Source organism: Otolemur garnettii, unplaced genomic scaffold, assembly GCF_000181295.1.
Source record: "Otolemur garnettii isolate 467f Iridium unplaced genomic scaffold, OtoGar3 scaffold00086, whole genome shotgun sequence".
Classification (NCBI taxonomy): Eukaryota; Metazoa; Chordata; class Mammalia; order Primates; family Galagidae; genus Otolemur; species Otolemur garnettii.
Window position 1 is genome coordinate 4,182,501 of NW_003852481.1, and position 23,702 is coordinate 4,206,202.

The 23,702-nt window shown below is 48.4% G+C and overlaps 1 long non-coding RNA gene across 1 annotated transcript in view; it reads left to right on the forward strand.

Annotated features, from left to right (window-relative positions):
* LOC111726912 overlaps positions 1-21,620 on the forward strand; it is a 38,016-nt gene extending 16,396 nt beyond the window's left edge. The window contains exon 3 of the long non-coding RNA XR_002774576.1: positions 21,564-21,620. This is a non-coding gene — a long non-coding RNA (uncharacterized LOC111726912). The remainder of the gene's footprint in view (positions 1-21,563) is intronic.
* The last annotated feature ends 2,082 nt before the right edge of the window (positions 21,621-23,702 follow it).

Sequence of the window (23,702 nt, forward strand, 5' to 3'; positions counted from 1 at the left end):
GCACCAAGCCTAATCTTTTATCCTAGGATCTGCTATGCAGATAGGAAGAGGCTGGCTGGCTTTGAGTCCTTGTAGTTGTGTTGGCTTCTGGTAGAAAAGCCTGGAAACTCAGAGGTGGAGGCAGATCTTGTTGGAGGCAGCCTGAGCCCAGCTCCGTGGGAGCATCCGTGCTGAGCAGGAAGCAGGAGCAGAATGCTTCCTGCACTGAGCACCTTTATTTGTGGTCACAGACAGAGGGACTTTTCAAAAGCAACCGTATTCCTGCCAGTCCTCATGTTTATCCACTCACAGGATTGATTTTCTAATGAAATCCTCCTACTGCATGATTTAGGTTCATTTATATAAATTATACAGTGATTTATTTAATGACCTACTTGGAGCAGTATAAATTCTACAGCATCTATGCAATTTATTATTTAAGCCCCATATAAATCATGCAAGATGAGGAGACAGAATTGTGTGCAAGGAACATGGGCTTGGGAAGCCTGAAGTAGGCTTTGTTTTTTATGGAAAGCAAACAGACACGTGAATACATCAGCTATTTTTGAGAGGAGGAGGCGCCAGCAACCTTTCTTTCTTTGCTCAAACAGTGTGGTCCAATGTGGGGTTCACTGTTGCACAGCCCTCAGACTGCAGGATGACCAAGTGCAGGCTGACCTGCTATTGGAAGGGACCCTGGGGCTCTGTATGTCCAGGGACTGTGCAGTTGGTTCTCTGACATTTCAGAGCTTTGAGAAATGAGCTATGCTTTGTGCAGAAGTGACAGAATTAGCCCTCAGGCTCTGGTCTAAGCCCTAGTACCTTTGCTTAAAAAATATCCTCTCTTGTGTGAAACCATGAACCCCTTCATCTTCCTTAGCTGGTAAATTCCTTCCCTGGATTTCTCTCTAGGCAGTGCAGGAAATGGAAACCTATGGCTACTTCTAAGGATGCCCATTTTTCTTTACCTCTCCTCAAATCTAGGGACAGCATTCTCATGACGTAGGAGCACAACATGCAGGGTGACTGCTGATGAGGGAGGTTCATCATTTATTCACTCGCTCACTCATTCATCCATTGAACAAGGATTTATTGATTTCAGATACTGTTCTTGTGTCTTTCGGGGAGAGGATACAAAGAATGAGTTCTCTGCATAGTGTTTAAGGTGGTCTTGAAGTCAGCCAGCACTAGAGGTAAATAATAGTCTTAGAATCACCTTCCCCAGCACACAGCCAACTTAACTGTTGCCCTGCCTGAGTCTGAGGTTCCTCAACTATAAAATGGGGTAACAACAGTCTCTACCATCAGAGGTCACTATAGAGAAATAAGTGAGATAGAGCAGATGAGGTATTGACAACAGGGCTTGGCATATAATAAATGCTCAAAAATGTTAGTTACTATTTGACATGAATTCTGCCCTCACCAACTGTAAAATATAGATGACGAAATTTGTGTATGACTCATGTTAATAGAAAGGAGAAAAGATAAGTACCATTAAGAAAGGGACAGAGTGATGAGCTAAGTTTTTCTATTTTTATTACATGAATATTTTGTAAAACATACACATGGTGCAAGATTTAAAAGGCACAAAAGCAACACAGTACGGAGTAAGTAAGTCTCCTGCCCACAGATCTCCCCAGCTGGGCAGATCCTCTCCTTAGATGTAGCTGCTGTTAATCGTGTCTTGTTTGTCCTTCCAGAGGGTCTTTGCACATTGAGCATAAGTGTATATGGATTTCTCCTTTCACACAAATCTAAGCAGGACACCACTGTCCTGGGCACGTTTCTTTATTGGTTAGTAACTTACTGATGGAGGTCATTCCTTGTATGTAGATCTGTTCAAGGCCATTCGATTGCATGAGAGGGCATTGCCAAGTTAACCAGTTCTGCATTGGTAGAATTTTGGATCACTTCCAATATTTTGCTATTATAACTACTGCAATAAATATTCTTTCTTGTTGAAATGTTTCTTGAGGTTCCATAACTAGATGCGGAATTGCTGGGTCAAAGCATATAGACATTTTTAATGTTTATAGCAGCTGCCAAATTGTGCTTCCAAGAGCTCTCACCACCTTCACTCCCACCTGCACTGGGATGAGAGGGTCTGCTTCTTACACCCTCATCAACAAAGCGTGTTACCAAACTTCTAACCTTTTCATGTTTCAGAGCTATTCATATTCTTTTCAATGGAGTCTCTTTATTTTTTTGTAGTGGAGTTGAGTATTTCTCTCTGATTGGAAGGAGTTCTTTATATATTAAGGAAATTAGCCCACTGCCAATGGCACATCATTTGCTCCACCTCTGGAGCTGCCCCTAGTCCCAGTCAAGAAGGGTGCTTGTCCCTAGCCCCACTCTGGCCTCCCCTGGGTCTGTGTTTCCTTACAGGGTGAGGAGTTGGTGGAATCAATAGAAGTGCTCCCTCTTCTAGACCACCCTAGGATTTCCAGCTCAAGTTCATTATCAGGCCTCAAGGCTGCTGGTGTACACACCTCTGGGTCCATGGTGGTTGAGTGTGTGTGTGGGTACATGTGTGTGTTCAGACCCTGGGCATGCAGGCCACATTGCTCATGAACACGTGTGCAATGTGTGCAAGTCCCCTTTGCCTAAGTTGACCAGATTTTAACGTTGGTAAAGCAGGACACCATTGACCAGAGGGTGGAGGGGTGGTTTCTTACTTAAAAATTTGGTCTCTATAGAGCAACAAAAATTTTCCTAGAATGCCAAAATAGTATTGTAATATATATATTTTTAATTTCAACGTAAGTACAATTTACAAATATAATACATTAAAAAAATTATGTATATTATGCATATTTCTCATCGAATTTTAACAACTGATCAACAATGCGAACTTTTATAATCAGTTCTCAACAATTATTTGTTATTATTAAAGTTTAACATTATAAAATTAGCAAAAATAATATAAAACTCATATCCTGGCATAATAGCTACATGGCAGTTGAAAACCGTATATTCCCTTCCTGTTCTCCCGCCGTTCCCTAGCTTGTCGTACATTCTTTCAAAAAATCAGGACTTTTTTAAAACACCGTGGAACATGGGACAAATTGTTAAAAATTGGGACTGTCCTGCCAAAAGCAGAACATCTGGTCACATTGCCTTTACCATGTGAATTAGAGACGGCAGTGGGGATGGGGGGAGGCTGAGGCCAGCTCTGCCTGCTACCATGCTGAGGGGTGGAGCTGTAAGGAGTTCAAGAATTCAAAAGTCTATCCTGGCCTTCTGGGTCATTTTGAAATCCTGTTTGTTAAGGTAGAAGAGCAAAGCATATTTTATTTCATTAGCTCAATTTATAACTTCTAAATAATATGACACATAATATATGGGCTTCCATTTATAATCTTGCCCTGGCCATTGGCCCTGGGCCTTGTAAATGTCAGGGCAGCCTGTCCCCTCTCCTAGAGTCAGCAGGAGCCACAGGGCATATTATTTTGGTATCAAATCACAGGCCTCTGATGCCTCATATATTTTGGAGCTTGAAGAAAGTACAAAAAAGCTAACCTCACTTTGGTCAGTTGCTATCTTATCCCTGTTTTACAGATGGGATTTATAACCGAGGTCTGCGGTGGGTCATTGTTTTGCCCAAAGTCAGCCTGATTCTTCCCTTTCCTAGTCCTTATCAGACTTCTGCTAAAGGTTTTTGTGAAGACTGCTTAAACATCTAGCCTTTGTTCCATCATCAATTAAGATAGCATTCAGATCTCAAGCAAGAGAGAATAAATATGGTTTCCAGTGCAGGGATCAGATCGAATTTTACACCAGATTGGCGCTGCCTGTCTTCAGATGTAGCCTCCTCATGACTGCACTGTGGAACAGAGGATCCCTCTCTTTGATTTTCTCCTGTGTGATCATCTGGAAGCACACGCACCAGAGAGTTGGAACAGCGCCATTAAAAATATTTATACTGGTATGGAGTTGTTTGTATCTTAGCCTGTGTGCTACACTAATAGCACAGTGGCAAACATGACATTTTCCCCAAGTAATTATAGAAGCCAGCAGACATCGCAGGGAGTTGGCTGTTCATTGACATGAGTAGCACAGTCTCACAGACAGGGAATTCCGGAATCATGCTCGGGTGGCTTTCAGACCCAATTTGTGCTCCTTCCTGGCAAGAGTAAAGGCCCCACCGACGGCTACTAAGAAGTAGCCCCAGGTGAGAGGCACTCACAGCCCCACCAGGTGGGCTGGGACCACCCCACTGCCACATCATTTACCCTCTCTGCTCCCCTGGGCTCAATGGAGTTTCTGGCCTGTGTCAGGGTGGGGGACCTCAGCAGGTGTCACCCTCCTCTCCAGTGTCATCAGTGGCCTGCTATAGCCCTAGACCAGGCCTGATGCAGTCTCTGAAAGTCCCCACTGCCCACAGAGGCCAAGGGGACAATGTCCATGGGACACTGGAGGTGGGAAGAGACAGGCTCAGGCCCAGGGCTGGCCAGGTGGGCCCATGGCTTGGTCCCTCCGTGCCATCGTTGGTTTACCTCCTTCACTGTCAATTAGGGGGGAAGCAGTCTCTGCCAACAGGAGAAATGCTAAACTTAGATTTCTCTGAGATGCATTTCTCCTAAGAGGAGAAACTGGGTCACACTGGAATCCAGTTAGTTTTCAGCGCTGCATGGTGGAAAGCATTCAGAGTGTGTGGTGGAACGCGTTCAGAGTCCGGAGCCAGACACGCCGGGGCTGAGCCTGACTCTGCCTTACACATGAGTCATTAACTTCTCTGAGCCTCAGTTTCCTCCTCTACTGAAAAGGAATGATAATACCCATCTCTGAGAGTTAGAAATTTTAAGAGGCAGTAGCCTGGGATGTGCTGACTGCCGGCATACTTTGCATTAATCAGTAGCTGCTGTTTTTAGAACTCTACAAGCTACAATGTTTTTAGCTTTAGGAAGCACCATTCCTTTGCAACTCCTGAGTCCTCAGAGCTGTGCAGTAAGAGAGGAGGGTGGGTAGTATTCCCCTGTGGCAGATGAGGAGGGTAAGACACAGAGACGCTATTACAATTTAATCTGCAAATGGTCATCTGTTGTTCTCAAAGCACCGGACCTTCCACATGCAATTCCTGTCCTTGAGAAGTTAATGTGCCGCTGAGCAAGACTGACTTCCACGGTCAAATACCTGCTGGACGAGGGAGGAGCTTTGGCTTGGTTCCCCACTGTATCCCCAGAGTGTCATAATGTTTGTTGACTGAGTAAGTGACATGATTCCAATTCAAGAACCCGAGAAGGGTAATAGCCAATTTACAAATTCAGAAGAGGTGAATGGGATTCCAGCTACGAAACATGGGAATGCTTCAAAGAAGCAGTCACATTCGATCTGGGCTTTTTTTTTAAAAAAATTTCAGGTTAATGTGTGGTACAAACTACTAGGTTATAAAGTTTGTATTTGTTAGGTAGAGTCCTTCCTTTAGTTGTATCCCGCACCCAAGAGGTGTGCCGTATGCCCTAACATTGTGCCCATTAAGTGGGAGCACATCCATGCCCTCCCCTCCTCCCCTCTCTCCTCTCTCCTTCATTCTCTCACCCCTACTTTAAATTGATTTGAGTTTTTCTCTTATGTGGGCATGTATTCAGTCATCTACTGGCTTCATATTAGTATGAGTACTTTGGATATTTGCTTTTCCATTCTTGTGATACTTTACTAAGAAGAACGTGCTTCAATTCCATCCGGGTTAATACAAAAGATGTGAAGTTTCCATCCTTTTTGATAGCTGAATAGCATTCCATGGCATACATATACCACAGCTTTGTAATCTATTCCTGGGTTGACCGGCATTTATGTTGTTTCCACATCTTGGTGATTGTAAATTGAGCTGCTATAAACAATCTAGTGCAAATGTCCTTATGATGAAATAATTTTTTTTTCTGGGTAGATGCCTAGTAATGGGATTGTGAGATTAAACGGATGATCTATTTTAAGTTCTTTGAGGATTCTCCACTTCTTTCCAACGCGGTTATATTGGTTTGCCATCCCACCAACAGTGTAAAAGTGTTCCCTTCTCTCTGCATCTTTGCCAGCATCTGCAGCTTGGGGACTTTGTGATGGGGGCCTATTTTCATTGGGGTTAGGTGATATCTTGGTGTGGTTTTGATTTGCGTTTCTCTGAGGATTAGGGACAATTGATCTGGGTTTGAAGAGCTGATTGGATCTTGGCAGGGAGAGAGGAGAAGGAAAAGTATTTCTGGAAGTAGTAACAACCCGGCTGAAAGAGGCCACGTTTAGGAAATTTGAACCATGTGGCTTAGTCGGAGCCTGGGGTATGTGGTGCCTAAATTGGGGCCAGTAGTTTGTGTGACCCTATGTCCAGGTTTGGCAGAAAGGTCTCAGTTTATGCCTGTTGTGTATTGATGAACACCTGCTAATTATTTTAAGTGTCCTTTTTTACTTTCAGAAGCATTCCAGTTTGGAAGATATGTCCTATGTTCATTTTTGTCTGTAGTGATAGATGAGGTTCCAAGGAAAGCTTAGGGCAGGATTAAGGAAAGGAGGCCAAAGAGTCTAGACTTCAGTCTCTTGGCTGGGCTCTCAAACTCCCTTGTGTAAGGCTACGGCATAAGGGATTCAATGTAGCTGGTGGAGTAGACCACTGCTGGGACCCAGCTCCATCTGATGGCTGCCAGGTAAATTTGTGAACCCTTGACAGATCTCCTGGTGTTTAAGACAAGCCATAAATCTGAATTTTTATGTGCAACTCCTGATTTTAAAATACTGGTTCGAAAATTTTGAAGATACTATGTGGGTCAAACAAAACCTGTCTGCACATAACATCTGTAATGAGGCTACCAGTCTGTCCCTCTCCTGGGCAGTGGGGAGCTGGGGAAGATTCTGAGGAGGGGGTGGCCTGGTTAGAGATAAGTATCCCCTGACCTAGGTGCTGGGAGGGATATGGTGGGGGAGGGTGGCAGGGAGGAACTTCTTGCCGTAGTCCAGCCCATCCAGGAGTGGAATGAAGGTGGGGCAATGAGGAAGCAGAGGGAGAAAAGATGCTGGACACACGGCAGAGCCTGGGCCTGGAAGGTGTGGGGTGACGGGTGCAGCTGAGAATGAGGTGGCAGGCCCCAGTGGGTCTGTGGCTTTCACACTGTGAAGGTCACTGTCTCCACGATAGGCCCAGGGTCCTTGGGCACCAGCCCCATGGAGCTTTGCTTATTCCTCAGAAGGTCTGGCCTGGTATTCAGCAGCGGCTTTGGTGAGAGAGGAGTGCCCAGGGGCACTCGTGGTGCAAACATGGTAGCCAGCTCCTCTGGGCAGGACTCCAGCTCCCTCTGAGTCCAGCCCAGCATTGAGTCTAGGGGTGGAGTGTGTTTTGAGTCCAGGGAAGGGCCTCATCTTCTCAGGCAGCCTCCAGGGGTGTGTGAGGAGCCCATTATAAGCTTGGTTAACTTGTTTGGGGTACATATGCTAACTCTGGGCCATCACCTGTAGCATTCATGGTTCATGAGATTTACTCTTAAAGAGCAGCTATTTCAGGAAGCCACAGACATGGCCATTTCCTGATTGTGCCACTTCTTCTCACAGCAGCCTAATTTGGAGACTCTGGGTGCCAAGGGGGACTCTGAGCTGTTCAAGTGAGAGGACTACTTCTCATCCTGTGGCATGGACTGGGAAAGCCAAAGCCAAGTCCAGGGAAGGCGAGGTCATGGGGGATTCCCCTCTGCTCCCCAGCCCGGCGTTCCCCTTGCCTGGTCTGTCCACCCATCTGCCTCCCTCCCTCACCAGGCAAAGGGCTCCTAGCAGGGGAGAGCCAGCTTCATTTCGTTATGCCAGACCAGCACAGCACTGACGTCATGGAAAGAGCTCAACAAATGTCACATGAATTAGCAGCTATAGCAGCAGTGAATGTTACTTTTTTCTCAGATTCTTGTTACCCAGGACTTTTCAAGCCCTTTGCCAAGTCTCATAACCACCCTGTGATGTAGGTACTATCACTGTGTCCATTTTTCAGGTGAGGAAACTGAGGCTTAGTGAGGGAAGGCATCTCGTCCATGGTGACACAGCTGGTAAACATTGGAGCTGAGCTTTGACTCGCTAGTCTGCTAATTCTAGAATCAGTGATTTCCATATAACATGTGCCACTGCACCTTGTATTTATTCTAGTGAATTCTCACAATGGCCTAGTGAGGTTCATCTTATATTATCCCCACATTATAGATGAGGAAACTGAGGCTCTCAGGGGAGAGGAGAGGAAGGGCGGCAGAATGGAGTGTCACGTGAACTTGCTAGACAGCACTGCTGTGTCTATGTGAATGACCCCGAGTTGTGGTTTCACTCAGGCAAACCCTGTCCTGTGGGAGAAGAAAGAATTCTGCACAGCTACTGTCCTTTCTTCCTCCCTATAACTTTTGTAACTAAAGCACAGGTGACGGAGTAGAACTTTGGGGTTCAAAGCCCGGCCCTACCATTTAATAGCTGTGTGACACTGAATAAATTGTCTATCTTGCCTGTACATACCTGTTTCTTTATCTGTGAAATGGGGATAATAATGACACCCACCTTACGAGGTTCTCGTGATGCTTGCGTGAGTAAATGCCTATGTGACAGGATGTTTGAAACGTTTCTGCTGTGGCCCTACTGGGTATTTCTTGGTGAGAGTTAGCGGGGAGGGAACTTGCAAAGAGAGGGCCCCCAAGATAGAGTGGAGTCTAAGAGCCAAGGAGGAGGTATCCCACACCCAGACTATAGAGCAGGACACAGCAGCCAGCTCATTGGAGCCCTTTGTCACAGTGAGGGGACAGAAGCATTGATAGAGATTGAGAAGTTCCTTCCTGAGAGAGTTGTGGGCAAGTGGGGGTCCTCCTACACCCTCCTCTGTTCCCAGGGGGAGTGGGGAGAGGCAATGATCACTCAGGGGGAAGGGCCCCCACCACTGGAAACATGGAGGAGTTGGCTTGGCTCATGCCCCGGGCCGCAGACTAGAGGGTGGCACCCCGAGTGGCCACATTCTCCTCCCATAGCCTTCTGAGGCACACAGCCCCTGGGCCAGATGTGAGACTCATGTTGGAGGCGAGGGATCCTGCAGAGAGGGGGCCCCCAGCACTAGCACCAAGGCACTGGGGGTGTCTCTCTGGGTGACAATAGCTGGATGTGGTTAATTTCTATGTCAGCTTCACTGAGCCCCAGCCAGATGTTTTGTTACATGTTATTCTGGGTGGTCTGTGATGGCTTTTCCGGGTGAGAGTGACCTCTGAGTCAGTAGACTGAGTAAAGCAGGTTGCCCTGCCTAATGCGGGTGGGCCTCATCCAGTCAGGTGAAGGTCAGCATTGAACAATGAAGCTGAGGAAGGGGAGCCCTTTGTCCTGACTGCTTTGAGCTGGGACATGAGTCTTTTACTGACTTCACAATTGAAATGAAAACATCAGCCCCTTTGGTCTTCATCCTGCTGGCTTTCAGACTTAAAGGACACCGGGAGCTCTCCTGGGTCTCCAGCTTACTGGCTCCTAGTCTGGAGACTTCTCAGCCTCCATATCTGGTGGCCCTCTTGCTTATTATCTATCTGCCTATCTGTCTATCAGTCATCTATCTATCAATTATCTATCTATCTATCTACCTACCTATCTCCCTCCCTCCTAGATTCTGCTTCTCTGAGAGCCCTGCCTCATGCCCTGAGGTTAAGGGGGAGCCCCGGGAGGGTCAGCAGAAGAGAAGGCACTGCCCACTTTGGGGAACCTGTGAAGGTGCCACATAAGAAAAACTGCCAGCATTAAAGCCCCTGCAGGTCCTGGGGGTGAGAAGCCCCCTGAGTCAGGACCAGTCAGGTGGGCAGGGGCAGAGGAGCAGCGGAGCAGCCAGGCGAGTGGGAGGAGCTGAGAGCACAGGAGAAGCTGACCGCACCTGCTTCCCCGATTGCTGCTGGCCCCTGTGGCTGGGGGTGGGGAGTGGAAACTCCAGGCAGAAGAAAGAAGGCTGCATATCAGTTCAGGTCCCCGAGGAACAGAGATTTATTAGGGGGAATACCTGTGAAGAGTAAAGGGAATGAAGCGAGATTAGGCAGAGACAGGCTTTGGACCATGATTCAGGGGAGGAAAGGGTGGAGGATTGGTAGGAAGAATCTCAGACAGCAGCACAACATGGAGCCTGGGCCCCAGCCACAGCTGCCATCATATGGGTATCCTGGTAGGAGGAACGGCCTGGTTCTAGTGCCCCTGCCATGCTCAGCCTTTGGCTGGGGGCATCCCTGGGAGCCGTGGCTTTGCTACAAACGTGGGCAGATCCCAAGGGTGGCAGCTGGCTGTCAGTTCTGCTCCTGAAGGAGGTTTGAGCTGTTCCCTCCGCAGCCACCACAGGCCCCATTTGCATGCCTCTTTGTTCACTAACCAGGGTCGTACCTGGTGCAAAGAGCTGCCGGGCTACAAAGCCCAGCTGGACAGGGCAGAACATTTCACTTGTAAGTCAAGTTTCAAGTTTTAGTTATTGCATGGATCAGAGCATTGTATCTGACTTAAGGCTCTTTGCATTTTAAAGTGACTATAAACGTTTTTATTACTTCAGAGTGACCAGAAGCGCCATGTAGACTGTTTGGGTTTTTATCCAAGGAAGGCTGCGCGCACCAAGGTGGTATAATGGACTCTGAGACTCTGAGTAAAAATACCTTTATGACACCATTTTCTGGGTGGTTCTTGTTCAGTGCCACAGTAACAGCTATAAAGGGCTTAGAATGGTGCCTGGCCTACGGTAACCACCGAGAAGCAGAGGTTAGCATTAGGCTGCCCTGAGGTGCTGGGAAGAGGAGAGATAAGGACTGGAAAAGGAGGGGCGGGGGCAAGGGGCAGGGGCATATATGCCAGGGGGATGTCTAGCTGGGAGGAGGTGGCTGAACATCCGTCTCCAGAGTCAATTAGTTCATGAAGCCACTGTGTTGGGAGGGGGCAGAGGCCCATCTGTCCAGCTGGCCCAACTCTCTGAGCAACATGTGCACCTCTCTGGAAGTGTGGGTGTGTCTTTTAGGTTTCAGAAAATAACCCCGATGCTGGCTCCAGCCCCAAAGCAACATCAGGCATCCCTGATGAGTCCTGCTGGTGGCTGTGAAGGGATTGGTACAAGTGGAAAAGCCCATTCCTGTCTCAGGATGCTGAAGGTACAGTTAGAAGGAGAAGACATGTGAATAGGAAATCGATAATAAAGACTCAAGTAAATGCTCAACCTAAACGCTGCAGGTGACAATGAAGAGTTGGCATCAGGGCAGTGCGAGCTTCACCCCTGTTTGAAGGCTCGAGGCCAGGCTTGCTACAGGAATTCAGGAGGGGGAGACCATTGTGTTAAGACCGCAGTCCCATCTTCACTTGTGGGGTGACCTTGAACACAGTCTATAACCAGGCTAAGCTTCTGCTTACTAACCTGGAGGAGTCCACAGAACAGAATAACACGGGGCAGGTGCAAACACCAAACACAGCTGTCAGCTTCCTTCTTCCTTTCAAATGGCTGGGGTGGAAAGACTGGTCCAGGACTGGTGGGGCTGGAGCTGAGTTCTGCTACCGGGAGCATCTGGTGTGTGCGTCCCCACAAGGTGGCTTGTAGGCTCCGTGTCATCCCAGGGCAAGGAAAGCCTGGGGGATGGAAAGTTCATGATGTTTTGCTTAACAGTGGCTGAAAGAGTTTGATTGGGATGGGGTTCAGGGGTATAAAGATGGATGGAAAAATGAGTAAGAGGTTGAGGTTTGGGGGGGTCCTCGAGTTCCAGGATCATCATAATAGATATGCCCAATTAGCTAGTGTTATGAGCTGAATGTGTCTCCCCATGCTCATGTGTCGAGCCCCCAGTACCTCAGAATGTGACTGCATTCTGAAGTAGGGTCTGTCCAGATGTGATTCAGGTAACCCGAGGTCATTAGGGACCCCTAATCCAATGGGTCCTTATTAGGAGGGGAGATAAGGACACAGGCACACCCAGAGGGAGGGTGTGAGGTCTGGAGCCGAGCCTTCCCTCACAGCTTCTGAAGGAACTGACCTGTGGACACCTTGATCTTGGATCTCCTGACTCCCGAAGTGTGAGACAGCAGATTTCTGTTGTTTAAGCTGCCCAGTCTGTAGTGGGTTGTTAGGGCAGCCCTGGAAAACTCACATAGCCAGGGGAGCCCTGCACACGCATCATTTTGTCAACAGGTGGTGGGGGTGCTGTTTCACTCGGGAGTGGTTTCAATCTCAGGGTGTCGGCGGCTCGGGTTCAACTCCTGACTCCACTATTCATAACTGGGCATCAAAGTTATGAATATTATTACCAAAGATGGTAATAATAGTGCAGGGGGATGGGGAAGTGGTCTGGGAGGGGAGGGGAGGTTCACTTCGGGCTTCAGCAGGATTAAGCCATGCACAGTTGGAAATGCTGTCCCCTGCACTTGGTTCCAGGAGGCCACCCATGAGCCCCATCATCCCGGAAAGACTTCTTCACCATTTTACCTGGATGCTGACCCAGAGCGCTCTGTAATTTGCCACTGAAGCCTTTCTGTTTTTCATGGGCACCTGCCTGTGATGGCTGCATGTGGACAGGTTTTGATGTAGCCTGCATCCTTTGCTCTGCTGCCCCCAGCCCCCGCCCCATCTGGCTGGCAGCACCGACTCAAGGTCTTGTTCATCTCCTGGGCCCTGGGGAGAGGGAGGAGGAGTCTAAAGGGATTGTGCAGTTTGAGCCTGAGAGGCTTGATTAGAAACGGAGGAAAATGAATGTATCTGAGATGATTTTATATATGGCTTTTAAAAGTAGGGGATACCAGTGGTCAATGAAGAACTAATTACAATCAAAAGTGGAATATTAGGGAATTTAATTGACTTCAGACTTTTTGTTTGTTTATTGAGACAGAGTCTCATTTTCTCACCCCCGGCTGAATACCGTGCTGTCACAACTCAGAGCAACCTCAAACTCTTGGACTTAGGTGATTCTCTTGCCTCAGCCTCCCGAGTAGCTGGGACTACAGGTGCCCACCACAACGCCTGGCTGTTGTTTTTCCTTTTTTTTGCAGGCCTGGGTTGAGTTTGAACCCACCAGCCCTGGAACATGTGGTGGGCCCCCTAACCACTGAGGTACAGATGCTGAGCCCCCCCCTTTTTTAAATACTTTGTTTTTCTGCATTTGAAAGTAACATTTGTTATAAGAAGTTGAGAAGATGTCTCTCAGAGAATTAGAGAGAGAAGGAAATCTAACCCATATTCGGATCACAGAACAACTGGCATATTGAGAAAGTGGGAATCCTTACGTTATAAACAAAGAACATTCAAACTGCTGTTCCAACTGTTCTTCAAGCCTGTTCAGACCCCTCCAGCTAGTACTTTTCTGTTTCTTTGGTAAAATCGAGGGCAGACCTCTTGACCCTTTCTACCACTGTCAGATAATAAAAGTGATCGTATAACTTTTAATTGCAAAACAAATCCTTCTGGTAATTTAAAGGCCCATTCTGTGTAGCAGCAAAATCCAGGACTTAACATTTCCTTGTAACAAACACTGGCCACTGGCCCTGAGCATCTCTCTGCCTCCTGTTTTCCGTTATAATAAAGGTTCTGATCACGCAGCTGGCCAGCTGGGCTGCTGTCACCCTTGCAGTTGGAAGAGGCCATGTGACTGAGGTCCAGCCAATAGACTGAAGAGAAGATGTGTGCTTCATTTCCAGGCCTGCTCCTGAAAACCTCCCCACACGGGCCCCTCCACGCTATTTCCTCTCTGCAGTAGGTGGAGACAGCAGCCATCTCCAGGTGCTGCCAGAAGCTCTGCATTAAAGATCATCAGCCTGGGTCCCTGATGACTATGTGGGTGGAACAAAGCTGCCTTCCCTACTACCCCACCCTAGAACTTCCCTGTTCTGTTATATGGGCAGGAAACAAACTTCTGCTGTGTGGAGTCACTGGAGTCCTGGGTCTGTTTGTCACTGCAGCCTGGCCTGCCCACACTGCTGAGCTCCCCAGCCTGATGTGGGGAAGGAGGCCCAGCCAGGGGTCTGTTTTCTTGCCCTATCGCCCTCGCCCGTCCTCAGCTTGATTGACAGCTGCAGTTCCTGACCCCTTCAGGTGTGGCAGGGCACAGAAGGGCAGGGAAGACCTTCTGTGGTCGGGAGAGTCATGATCTAACTTTCTGTGCCCTTGTTTTAGGGGGTATTCAAAGTCGGCTCTTTCTCTGTGGGTTGCTGTGTGTTGCGTGCTGGCATCTTGCGCTTGTCCCTCTCACCCTTTTCCACCCTGCTCTGCCCGCAGAGGCCACTTACCTTCAGTGTCCCCCTGAGTGTGGCCAGTGAGGTGCCCCAGCAGGAGATGGGAGGGGTAAGGGAGAAAGTTTGGAGTAGTTATTCCCTTGGTTCCCTCCCTGTGGGCTGGACCCCTCACTGAAGGTCACAGCTCCCATCAGAAAGTAGTCTGCACACACTCCTCTCTGCACCTGGGCCCTGGATGGGAGAGTGCCAGGCTGTCAGCTGCAGAGTCTTGCACTATTCCCAGGTCTCCGTCTACCCGGCCCACGCCTCCACACATAGTCCCTTTCATAAACTCTGCTGGAATGATCTCATTTCAGTGCCACCTGCTCTCTTACTAGGCCCTGAGTCATACAGTGGGCTTTTCAAGCTGCTGCTTACAACTTGTCCCTCAGTTCCTGAGCATTCTGTGATCTGTCCCCTCTGCTGGAGGTTGCATCACCTTTCCAAATGCTTCACTTGGACAAGAGATTGAGGCTTGGAGATGCTTTGTTAGTTGCTCCAGACCTAGGGTGGTTTGAGCTCAGAGTCAGACCGAGCTCCAGCTTGGGCTCTTCTCCCCACCGTGTGCCACCTACATTACCAGTTGTTTCCTAAAGCAATTCTGTGAGTTTGTCTCCCACCATCTCAAAATGCAATACTACTCTTTTTGAACATGACTAGAATTCTGTATGGAAAAAATGTGGGTTGATGGAACTGGCCTCGGGAAAACTCATTCTTCTGGCCTGCAGACAGGTGCCTGACAGTATGATCACATCAGGAAGTTATAGGAAGGAGAGGTAGGAGGCAATTTAGGGCTGCATTCTGATGTGCTCCTGCCAAACGAGGTAGCCCAGGACTCAGTGAGAGTGAGGAGCAAGCAGGTGCCTCTGGACGGGCAGGTGTGGCCAGCTGTCCATGTTTGCAATACTTCTGTGTGAGTGGAGGCTGGATCTGCCACCACCACCTCTAACCCTGAAAACATCTTCCCCCACCCAGGCGTCGGCAGCTCAGAAATCACAGCACCTCATCCCCCCCTTGACCTTGGGAGGCGGTGTGGGCTGCGTCCTCTGCCCTCTGCCTCTTACTCTCTAGTGAGCAGCTCTCTAGCTGCTCCCTCAGCCTGGGTTTCCCTCCATAGTGGATCAGAGGGACGAGAGAGACTGCAGCTATCAGCCTCACCCATTGGCTGGGCACCTCTCCTGTGCACTTTTACAAAACTTTCTTCTTATGATCTCCATTAGTTCAACAAATGTTACTGAACACTCACTATAGGCAGCCCTTTATTATTATTATTATCATTTTTTTTAAGACAGACTAGCTCACTTTCTTGCTCAGACTAGCATCTGTAGGTTTAGCCTAACTCACAGCAACCTTAAACTCCTGGGCTTAAGCCATTCTCCTGCCTCAGCCTCCCAAGTAGCTGGGACTGTGGGTGCCCACCCCTATGCCTGGCTAGTTTTCCTATTTTTAATAGAGATAAGGTTTCATTCTTGCTCAGGCTGCTCTCAAACTTCTCAGCTCAAGCAATCCCCTCTTCTCCGCCTCTCAGAGTGCTAGGATTATAGGTCTGAGCCACTGTGCCTGGCCCGGGCAGCCTTTTATATCTGAGGGCTCCACATCTGTGGATTCAACCGACCATAGGTTTAAAATATGAAAAAAAAAAAACAATAAAAAAACCAATGCAGTACAACAATTATTTGCATAGCATTTGCATTGTATTAGGCATTGCAAGTAATCGAGATGATTTAAAATATGCAGGAGGATGTGTGTGGGTTATATGCAAATATTATACCATTTTATACCATGGGCTTCAGGAGCTATGGATTTTGGTCTCCAGTCTTGTTCTAAAACGTAGACTTATCACAGCATTTGCAACACAGCTTTGTAATGGTTTGTCTGTGTATCTCAAAATATACCAGGTAAACCACCGGCTTTAAAAAATGAAATATTCATATTTTCAGCTTGGCTAGAATTCTGCATCAATTCTAAGAGGCTATGTCTTATTATCATTTTTTAAATCTTTTACTTAAGAAAATTCTTTAGAGCCTAGTGCACTGTGCATTGCCTACAGATAATAGATTGCCAATCTGTATTCACTAAGTGAATAAAAGCATACAGCATTTGGTATTGACTGTGGGGTAAGCTGGGACCTGGGGTTTCCTTGGCAGTTTTTTTTATTTGGCAGGGGAGGAAGTCAAGTCTGTGAAGTACTGTTCACTGACACAGCCAAGGCCAGGGGCAGAGCCCAGATCAGAACAGAGTTCTGGGAGGGTCCGCACCTCTCTCCTTCGGGCTCTGTGCAGCTCCTGCACCATCTTGCCCTGGGAAGCAGGTTCATATGAATGAGGGGAGAGTTTCTGCCAAGCACACTGTGGGGCATCACCATTATCTCTGGGTGCTGCAGATGAGAGGGCTAGAGCGTCTCCGAGGGCCTCAGGCCGAGACCAGTGTCTGTCTGGTCTCAGCGCCTCCTTACTGGGGTAAGGACTGACATTAGCATATTCTCTTGGTCAAGGTGGGTGGAACCAAGGAGGGTGTTTGGGGAAGCTCTGTGTGTGTCCCCCTTCACTGCCCCCAGGCCCGTCGGCCCTCCCAGCTCCTTGGTCTCCGCTGCGTATCTAGCAGGGTCTCAGTAAATCCTACAGAAGGAACCAAGGGACCTGCCTCAGGAATCTTAGAACAATGCAAACAGCCCTCGCAACAGCAGGCTAATGCTTCACAGCTCTCTGAGCGCCTTCTCTCGCATTACCTCATTTCACGTACCTGCTCTCATTTGAAAATGTTGCAGGGTGTAAGCATATAATTAAAATATCAATTAAGCCAGATTCTGAAATACATCAGTCTGTGAGCGAGCATGAATTAAAAAAAAAAACCAAGATGACAGATTATCAATCTAGGACTCATTCCCCAAGTACGACCCTCAACCCACCCCTAATTTCACTCCAGCCATGTGACTGTCCCCACTGCCCTATGCCTGGCAGCTTGCCTCACGTTGCTCTTATGCTCTCTGTGGGGATGTCTCTCCCCCTCATCTACATGTGAAAGAAAATCTTCCTTAATCTTCATAGCCCTGGTCCTACATCTCCGTTTTGTTAGTTTTCTTAACATTATTTAACTCTTATCATCTCTCAGCCTGGGGCCTGATCTATAGGTGTTGGGGCGCACATCTGTTAGATAAATGAAGAAAAGTGCCTGGCGCATTTGGAGGTCTGGTACAGTACTTGGCTGACTGGCATTTATTAACCTTTCTGTTCCCTGTGTGGCCTAACCCAATGCCAAAAAGCAGGCGTCCTGGGCTGGGGCCAGTACTGAGTCAAAACGCCTTTTCAGTGCAGTCTCTTTTCTGAATGAAGCTGCTTGCCAGGTACAGAATAAATCTCGCATGTTACAACTTGTTTGCTTTAGGTTTTAACCAGATTTCTCATTAAAAAACAAAAAACAAACAAACAACAAACCCCACAAAGCTCACAAAAATCCATTCTCTTGGCAAGCAATATAATACCCTGGGAGGATTATGGAAGATTTAGTTTAGTTTCTCTGAATGCACCTGGCGGTGTGTTCTCTGTTGCTCTCTCCAAAATATTATTGCCTATGTAGACAGTAGATAAGACCCATGAGTGCGTGTGTGTGAGGACATGGTGTGGGTGAAGGGGTGTGGGCTTTGAAAGGCAGGCAGACCAGGTTCAAGTCCAGCTTGACTGTTACCAATGGCATGATCTAGGATATCTATAAAATGGGGCTAACAAGACCTACGCTGAGAGGGTGTATAAGATTCAAAGGCAGCCAAAGTGCCTGTAGTTCCTGACACCAGGAGACGCTCTCTCAAAGGGCAGACTGGAGTCTGAGGACGCGCCGTGGCTCCTGGAAAGCTCTCTCCCCTGCAGCTGTAGACAGACACATTGTCCCATTTTTGTGGCATCTGGAAGGAGTGCCTTTTGTTTTTTACTGTGGTTGTCCCCAACCAGCCTGGAAGCACCTTGAGGGCAGGGCCACGTCTCATCCTTCCTTCTGTCTTGTGGAGGAGAAGCTCTCTAGGTAGGTTGGCTAGATGGGCCCTGGCCTCACTGGGGAGACCTCTGGGAGAATCTGAATCTCCTTGGGAGGCTTCTTTGCTCTGCTTCTGGTTCTTGCTGCCAGGCTGGGACATCAGATCATTTCAGAAACTACTTTTCAGCTCTCCCTCCTGGTCAAGGGAGTGAGTGTGGCTGGCACCGTGGGATGGAAAGAGCATGGGCTTCACAACCCCCACTCTACCACTAGTGAGCTGTCAGATTACGACCCCCTTGGGCCTCAGTTTCCTGTTCGTAAAGATGGAAACACTGACACTACCCTTGTAGGACTGCTTTAGGGTTAAGTGACAAGGCAGTGGAATCTTCTTACACAGGGCCCAGAATACACTGAGGTCCTCAGCTTTTCTTGTTAATAATGTGGGGAGATATAAAACATACGTATATGTATAGGGTCTGGACTCCAGTTTGCCCCTGATGGAAACCTGGTAGTGGGGTTTGGGGAGGTGAGTTTTTTAGGCACTCCTAAGGGCATTCTGAGGACCAGCTAGATTTGGAAGGGACTGATTTTTGATTCCTTGATTCTGGGATGCCATTGATCGTGAAGTGTACCACCAAGAACAACTTCTCGGAAAAAACTGTGTCAATTACCAGGTAAGTTCATACATTTCAAGCTCAGACATATAGAAATGTGCACTAGTGAACTGTGAATTGTCTCAGCTCTGGTCATGGGTCTGAGAAACTGAGGAAGTCCAGGAGGCAAATAGCAGTAACCCCCAGTATGAGTCCATGACAACCTTGGGGTCACGGGGCACACTCAGTGCCGGGAGGCCTCAAAGACTGCACTTCAACCTCTCCGAGGCCTGGGATGCAGAGTGTTGGGGACTCAGCCCCTGTCTCTCCCTTCTCCAGCATCTCTTAGCTGGACATACTAGACTTTCTTTGGGGTTCAGGCCATCTGGAGCCAAGCCTGAGGGAGGCAGGGCATACTTCTCAGCGTTGGGCCCACGTCCAGGGGATCAGCCTTCAGGTGGCAGCTGGCAGGCCAGTCCCCACTGCTGGGTTTCCTCATTATTTCTTGGATGAACCTTCATTGCCTCTCTCAGAGTTGGGAAGGTGGGACAGTCTCCATAAGAGCTCCACCTCTTTGCTTATGTTGTCTTGGTCCCTGAGACTGTGCTAACTCAGATTGCCCTCTGGAGTTCATTGTATCTGTTGGTATTTGGGCAGGAAAGCAGAAACCAGGCTAGGTATATCAAACAGAGGGACTTTGACAGAGGCTGTAGAGTGAATAGACCTTGGGAGGCTGGGATGGCCAAGGGAGACTGCGAGGAGGGGGGATGTGACCAACATCTGGGAGCACAAAGGAGGGTTGTAACCCCAGGAGCAGTGGCTGTGAATGGGGGCTGCTGTCTCTGGAGTCGGGTGATGGAAATGGCACAGCTACACTAGAGACATCACCACAAGAAGGAAGGAAGAGAGAAAGAACAGCCACCTGTTAGTGAAGAGCTTGTGAGGAGGTCAACTATCGGGGGGCCAAGTGTCACTGAACTGTGTGCAGAGGGTGGGCGTGGGGCTGGGCGGCAACAGTAAATAATAAATATATCTGGGCTATCAGCAAATATTCATTAAGTACCTTTAATAATTTGAGTATTGTTGTGGTGCTGGAAAGTAGACAGGGAACAAAGCAGGAGAGTCTCTGTTCTTTCAGAGTTGACAATTGAGACAGAGAACAAACATAATAATAAAAATATAATATCTAGCATCTCTGATGGTAGGGAGTTGCAGAGAAAAGTGAGCTGGGGAGGTGGGCAGGGAGTGGTGGGAGTGGGTGGGTGGGCAAGCAAGGTTTCCCTGAGGAGGAATGTTGATGCAAAGGCTTGGAGAAGCTGGGGCAGTGAGTCCCGAGGCTGTCTGGGGAGGAGCAGGCAGAGACACAGCAGGTGCAAAGGCCCTGAGGCCACCATGGTGGAGGGACAATGAAGTGGCCAGAACAGAGTGTGTGAGAGCAGAAATTGTAGGACAGGAGGCCAGGGGGAGCTGCCAAGACCCCTTAGAACCTAAAAATCTTTACACAGGCTTCTGGCAGGCCCAGGGTCCCCTCCTGACTATAACTGGGGTTACTGGCTCTGGTGTTCCCTTCCTTCTCTTATAGGCTCTGCAGAGAGGCCCAAGGTGGAGCTGGAGCACAGACACTGCAGAGCCTGGTGGGCTGTTGTAATGACTTTGGCTTTGATGGGAAGTAGACGAAAGCCGTTCCCACCTGCCCTGCTCAGTCCCCACTTTCTCCTCAGCCACCCCAAATCAGGAGTGAAGGCCTGCCAGCTCAGTAACTAGGATTCTCTTCCCCCTAACCCCAGCAGACACACACTCTCCACTAGGCTGTGGTCTTTCCAAGACCAACCCCTACCCATTTTATGCATCATTTTATGTCTGTCTGGTGCTTGGCACCCAGTAGGGGGCTTCATTAATACCTGATGAGTGAGGAAGTGGTTGAGCAGACCCTCATAGCTCACATTGGTCACCTGCTCCGTGACTCAGATGACCTAATCAAAGTCAGTGTCAAATTGGATGCACAAAATCGGTCCCATTAGTTAGCTGGAGTCAGTCAAATAATAGAGGAGTTGTTTGATTAAATTTTTAAACTGGTAGCATGAAACTTGTGAGCTTCTATTCTCAGGAGCCATGAAAACTTTGGGGCAAAGGTGTTCCTACACAGAAGGTGTGTCCACCCCACTGCTTTCTGGTAATGACAGGGTTCCCCCCCCCCCCACTTTTATTAGTGATGAAAGGTTTGTTGGAGATAATTGTATTTTTAGCAGTACAGTTAATGAACTAGCTAAGCGTCAATAGATAGAATCATAAAACCATTAGACACCAGGAGCAGTAATGGGAAACTGTGTCTGGTGGTAATGAAATTAAGTGTCTTTATGAGGTCACTTTATTACTTTTCTCCTCGGCGCTCTTGCCCTCCTGAGTACATAGTGGCTGCTGCTCCTAATTGCTATTTCACTAAAATGCGCAATGCTATTCACTTTCTGTTTTAAATTCCATGTATTTCTAGGGCCTTCAGGTTCATTAAGCCCTCCAAGAGAGTGCAAGAGAAGTGGTGGTTATGAAAGTTTCTGGAAGTGGCCTGGTAGTGTGGGAGAATGAGGATGGCAGAAAAGGTTGACGTAAAATATGAGAAGACGCCCCTAGACTTAGTAGTGAGCTCAGACTGATGAGTTCTCATGCTCCAGGTTGAGCTCATGTGGCCTCTGAAGCCAGGGGAAGGTCAGGCACAGAGGGTCTGGGTGGCCACGGTTACACCTGTACCTCAGCCATACTTTGCAGTGTCAGTGCACACCCCTATGTGTGATTTCCTCTAGCTTGCACCCCATGGGATACATTTCTATTCTTGCTTTTCAGATGCAGAAACAGAAGCTCATGGAATGACCCAGGTGCTCCTGCTGTTTTGAGGACAAAGTTGGTATGTTTTCCCCACGCGAGGTCCCTCGTGAGTACGTGTTAAGTCAAATCACTCGCCGGTGATTTAAACCCTGTCTAGCCAGGCTCATGGTATCATACTTAATTCAATAATTGGAGAAATATTTACTGAGTATCTACCATTATCTGGGAATATGATGAGCAAAACAGACTCCCTCCCTATCTCAGAGAACTTAGATGTAGCTGGGAATTGCTGAATAAGCAACAGAAATCAGTGAGCTGGGTGAGGTCATAGCACAGGCACCAGGCTGGGGAGGCTGGTGGCAGGAGCCCCTGATCTAACCTTGGGGCAGAGAAACCTTCCTAAAGGAAAGCAAGCTTTAAGCTGGAGCCTGAAGTGTGGAGGTTAAATAGATGAAGGAGGGGGACGAGAGCACAGGTCAGGAGGAAGCCTATTCTAAGGTTCAGCTGAAATGTAAAAGGGGTCGGTGGCTGAAGGATTGAATGTTTAAGAGGCAGCATCGATTGATAGGACTAAGGGGCCTACTTGATTGCAGGGGCCCAAGGAGGGGGGAGAGGAATTAGGAATGCCTCTCCAGTTGCTGGCTTGGTCACGTGGGGGATGATGGCACTGGCAGTATTGTGGGAGGAGCTTAAAGGTGGAAGTGAGTGGGAAAATGTGATGAACAATTTGGGGGCACATCCCACTGTTAACTAAGATGTGTCACAGCTGGCCAGGCCTCATAGTGCCTCAGGGCCAGAAGCTGTATTATAACCCTGATGCAGACAGAACGTTAATTCTTTCACTGAGCCCCCCCACCCCCCAAAGCCTATGAACACTGCATTTGTTTCCACCCTGCTAAGAAATCAAAAAGACAGACTGAGGCCTCAAAGTTATTGCCACCCGCTAGAAGGATAAGGCTAAACATGATCGAATTTAATGAGGACAAATTTAAATTACGCCCCTTAGGTTCACAAAGTCAATTGTTTATGTAGAGTATGGAAAACCTAAGTTAATAGCAGCCCGTGTCAACAGAACGTAACAGAGTCAGTTGGCTGTGAGTTGTACATGCCAACAGTGTGCTATGGCCACCCTTGTCCCACTTCTAATGGGCTGTTGATGCAGGAAATACTGCCGGGGAACCCAGAAAGCTTGTTATCTGACCAGAACACAGGAGAACACACAAGAAGGCGCAGCAGTGGCAAAGCAGAGATGCTGCTCAGGAAGAGGTCTGGGCGAGGTGGGGAGGGGTGGCCTCTAGCCTTGGGTTTCAGGGGGCCGCTTGGAGCATGGTCTGAAGCTGTCTCCAGCGAAGTACCTAGAAAACCCAGAAGCTAGGGGCATAGTTCTCAACCAACCAGGAAGCCTCAGAGAGAGGGATTTGGGGGGCTGCTGAGAGTAGAAGAAAGGTAGATTAAGGAATGCGTGAAGCCCCCCAGAAAAGCTGATCGCTGTGCTCATTTGCTTCAATCATGCGTCTGAGCTCTGATCATGGAGGTAGTAGCTCTGTGCATGGGAAATGCTACGAAACAACAGCCAGAGTGTAGACAGCGCTGGCCGGTGTGGCTCAGATGACAGGTGCCATCCACAGGGTGGTGAGGCATGACCAGGAAGAACTCACAGAGGATCTGGAGCTTGAGTAGGGCCTTGATAGGAGGGGCAGTGGAGGACGCCCTTGCAAGGCATGAGCTGGAGATGAGGAACTAGCTGGCTGGAGTCGCCAGAAATGGGGTGGAATGTGTAGGGGTCAGACCTGATCTGAGTGTACTTGATGGTCCAGGGCAGGAACTGAGATGGCTGGAGGGTGCTGAGGTGAGCTCTTGTCTATGAAATACAGAGTTCACGGCAGGGTCTCCTGGCTGGTGAAGCTGAATGGAATGAGGCCTTTGAATCAGTTTTTCTCCTGGTCGTGTGTGCCTTGTTTGGTTGGCTACTCATGTGTTGTGCTGATAATTGGTCACAGAGGTGGGTGCCTGGACGGTGGTGAGGAGGATGGCTGAAAGGGAACTCTCTGGGGAAGAAACCGCAGTGCTTTCTGACAGGAAGTGAAACCAAATGAGATGCGGATGAGAGGGTGATATCTAAATCGTAGAGTGTTCCCTTCCTTTCTCCTTTATTTC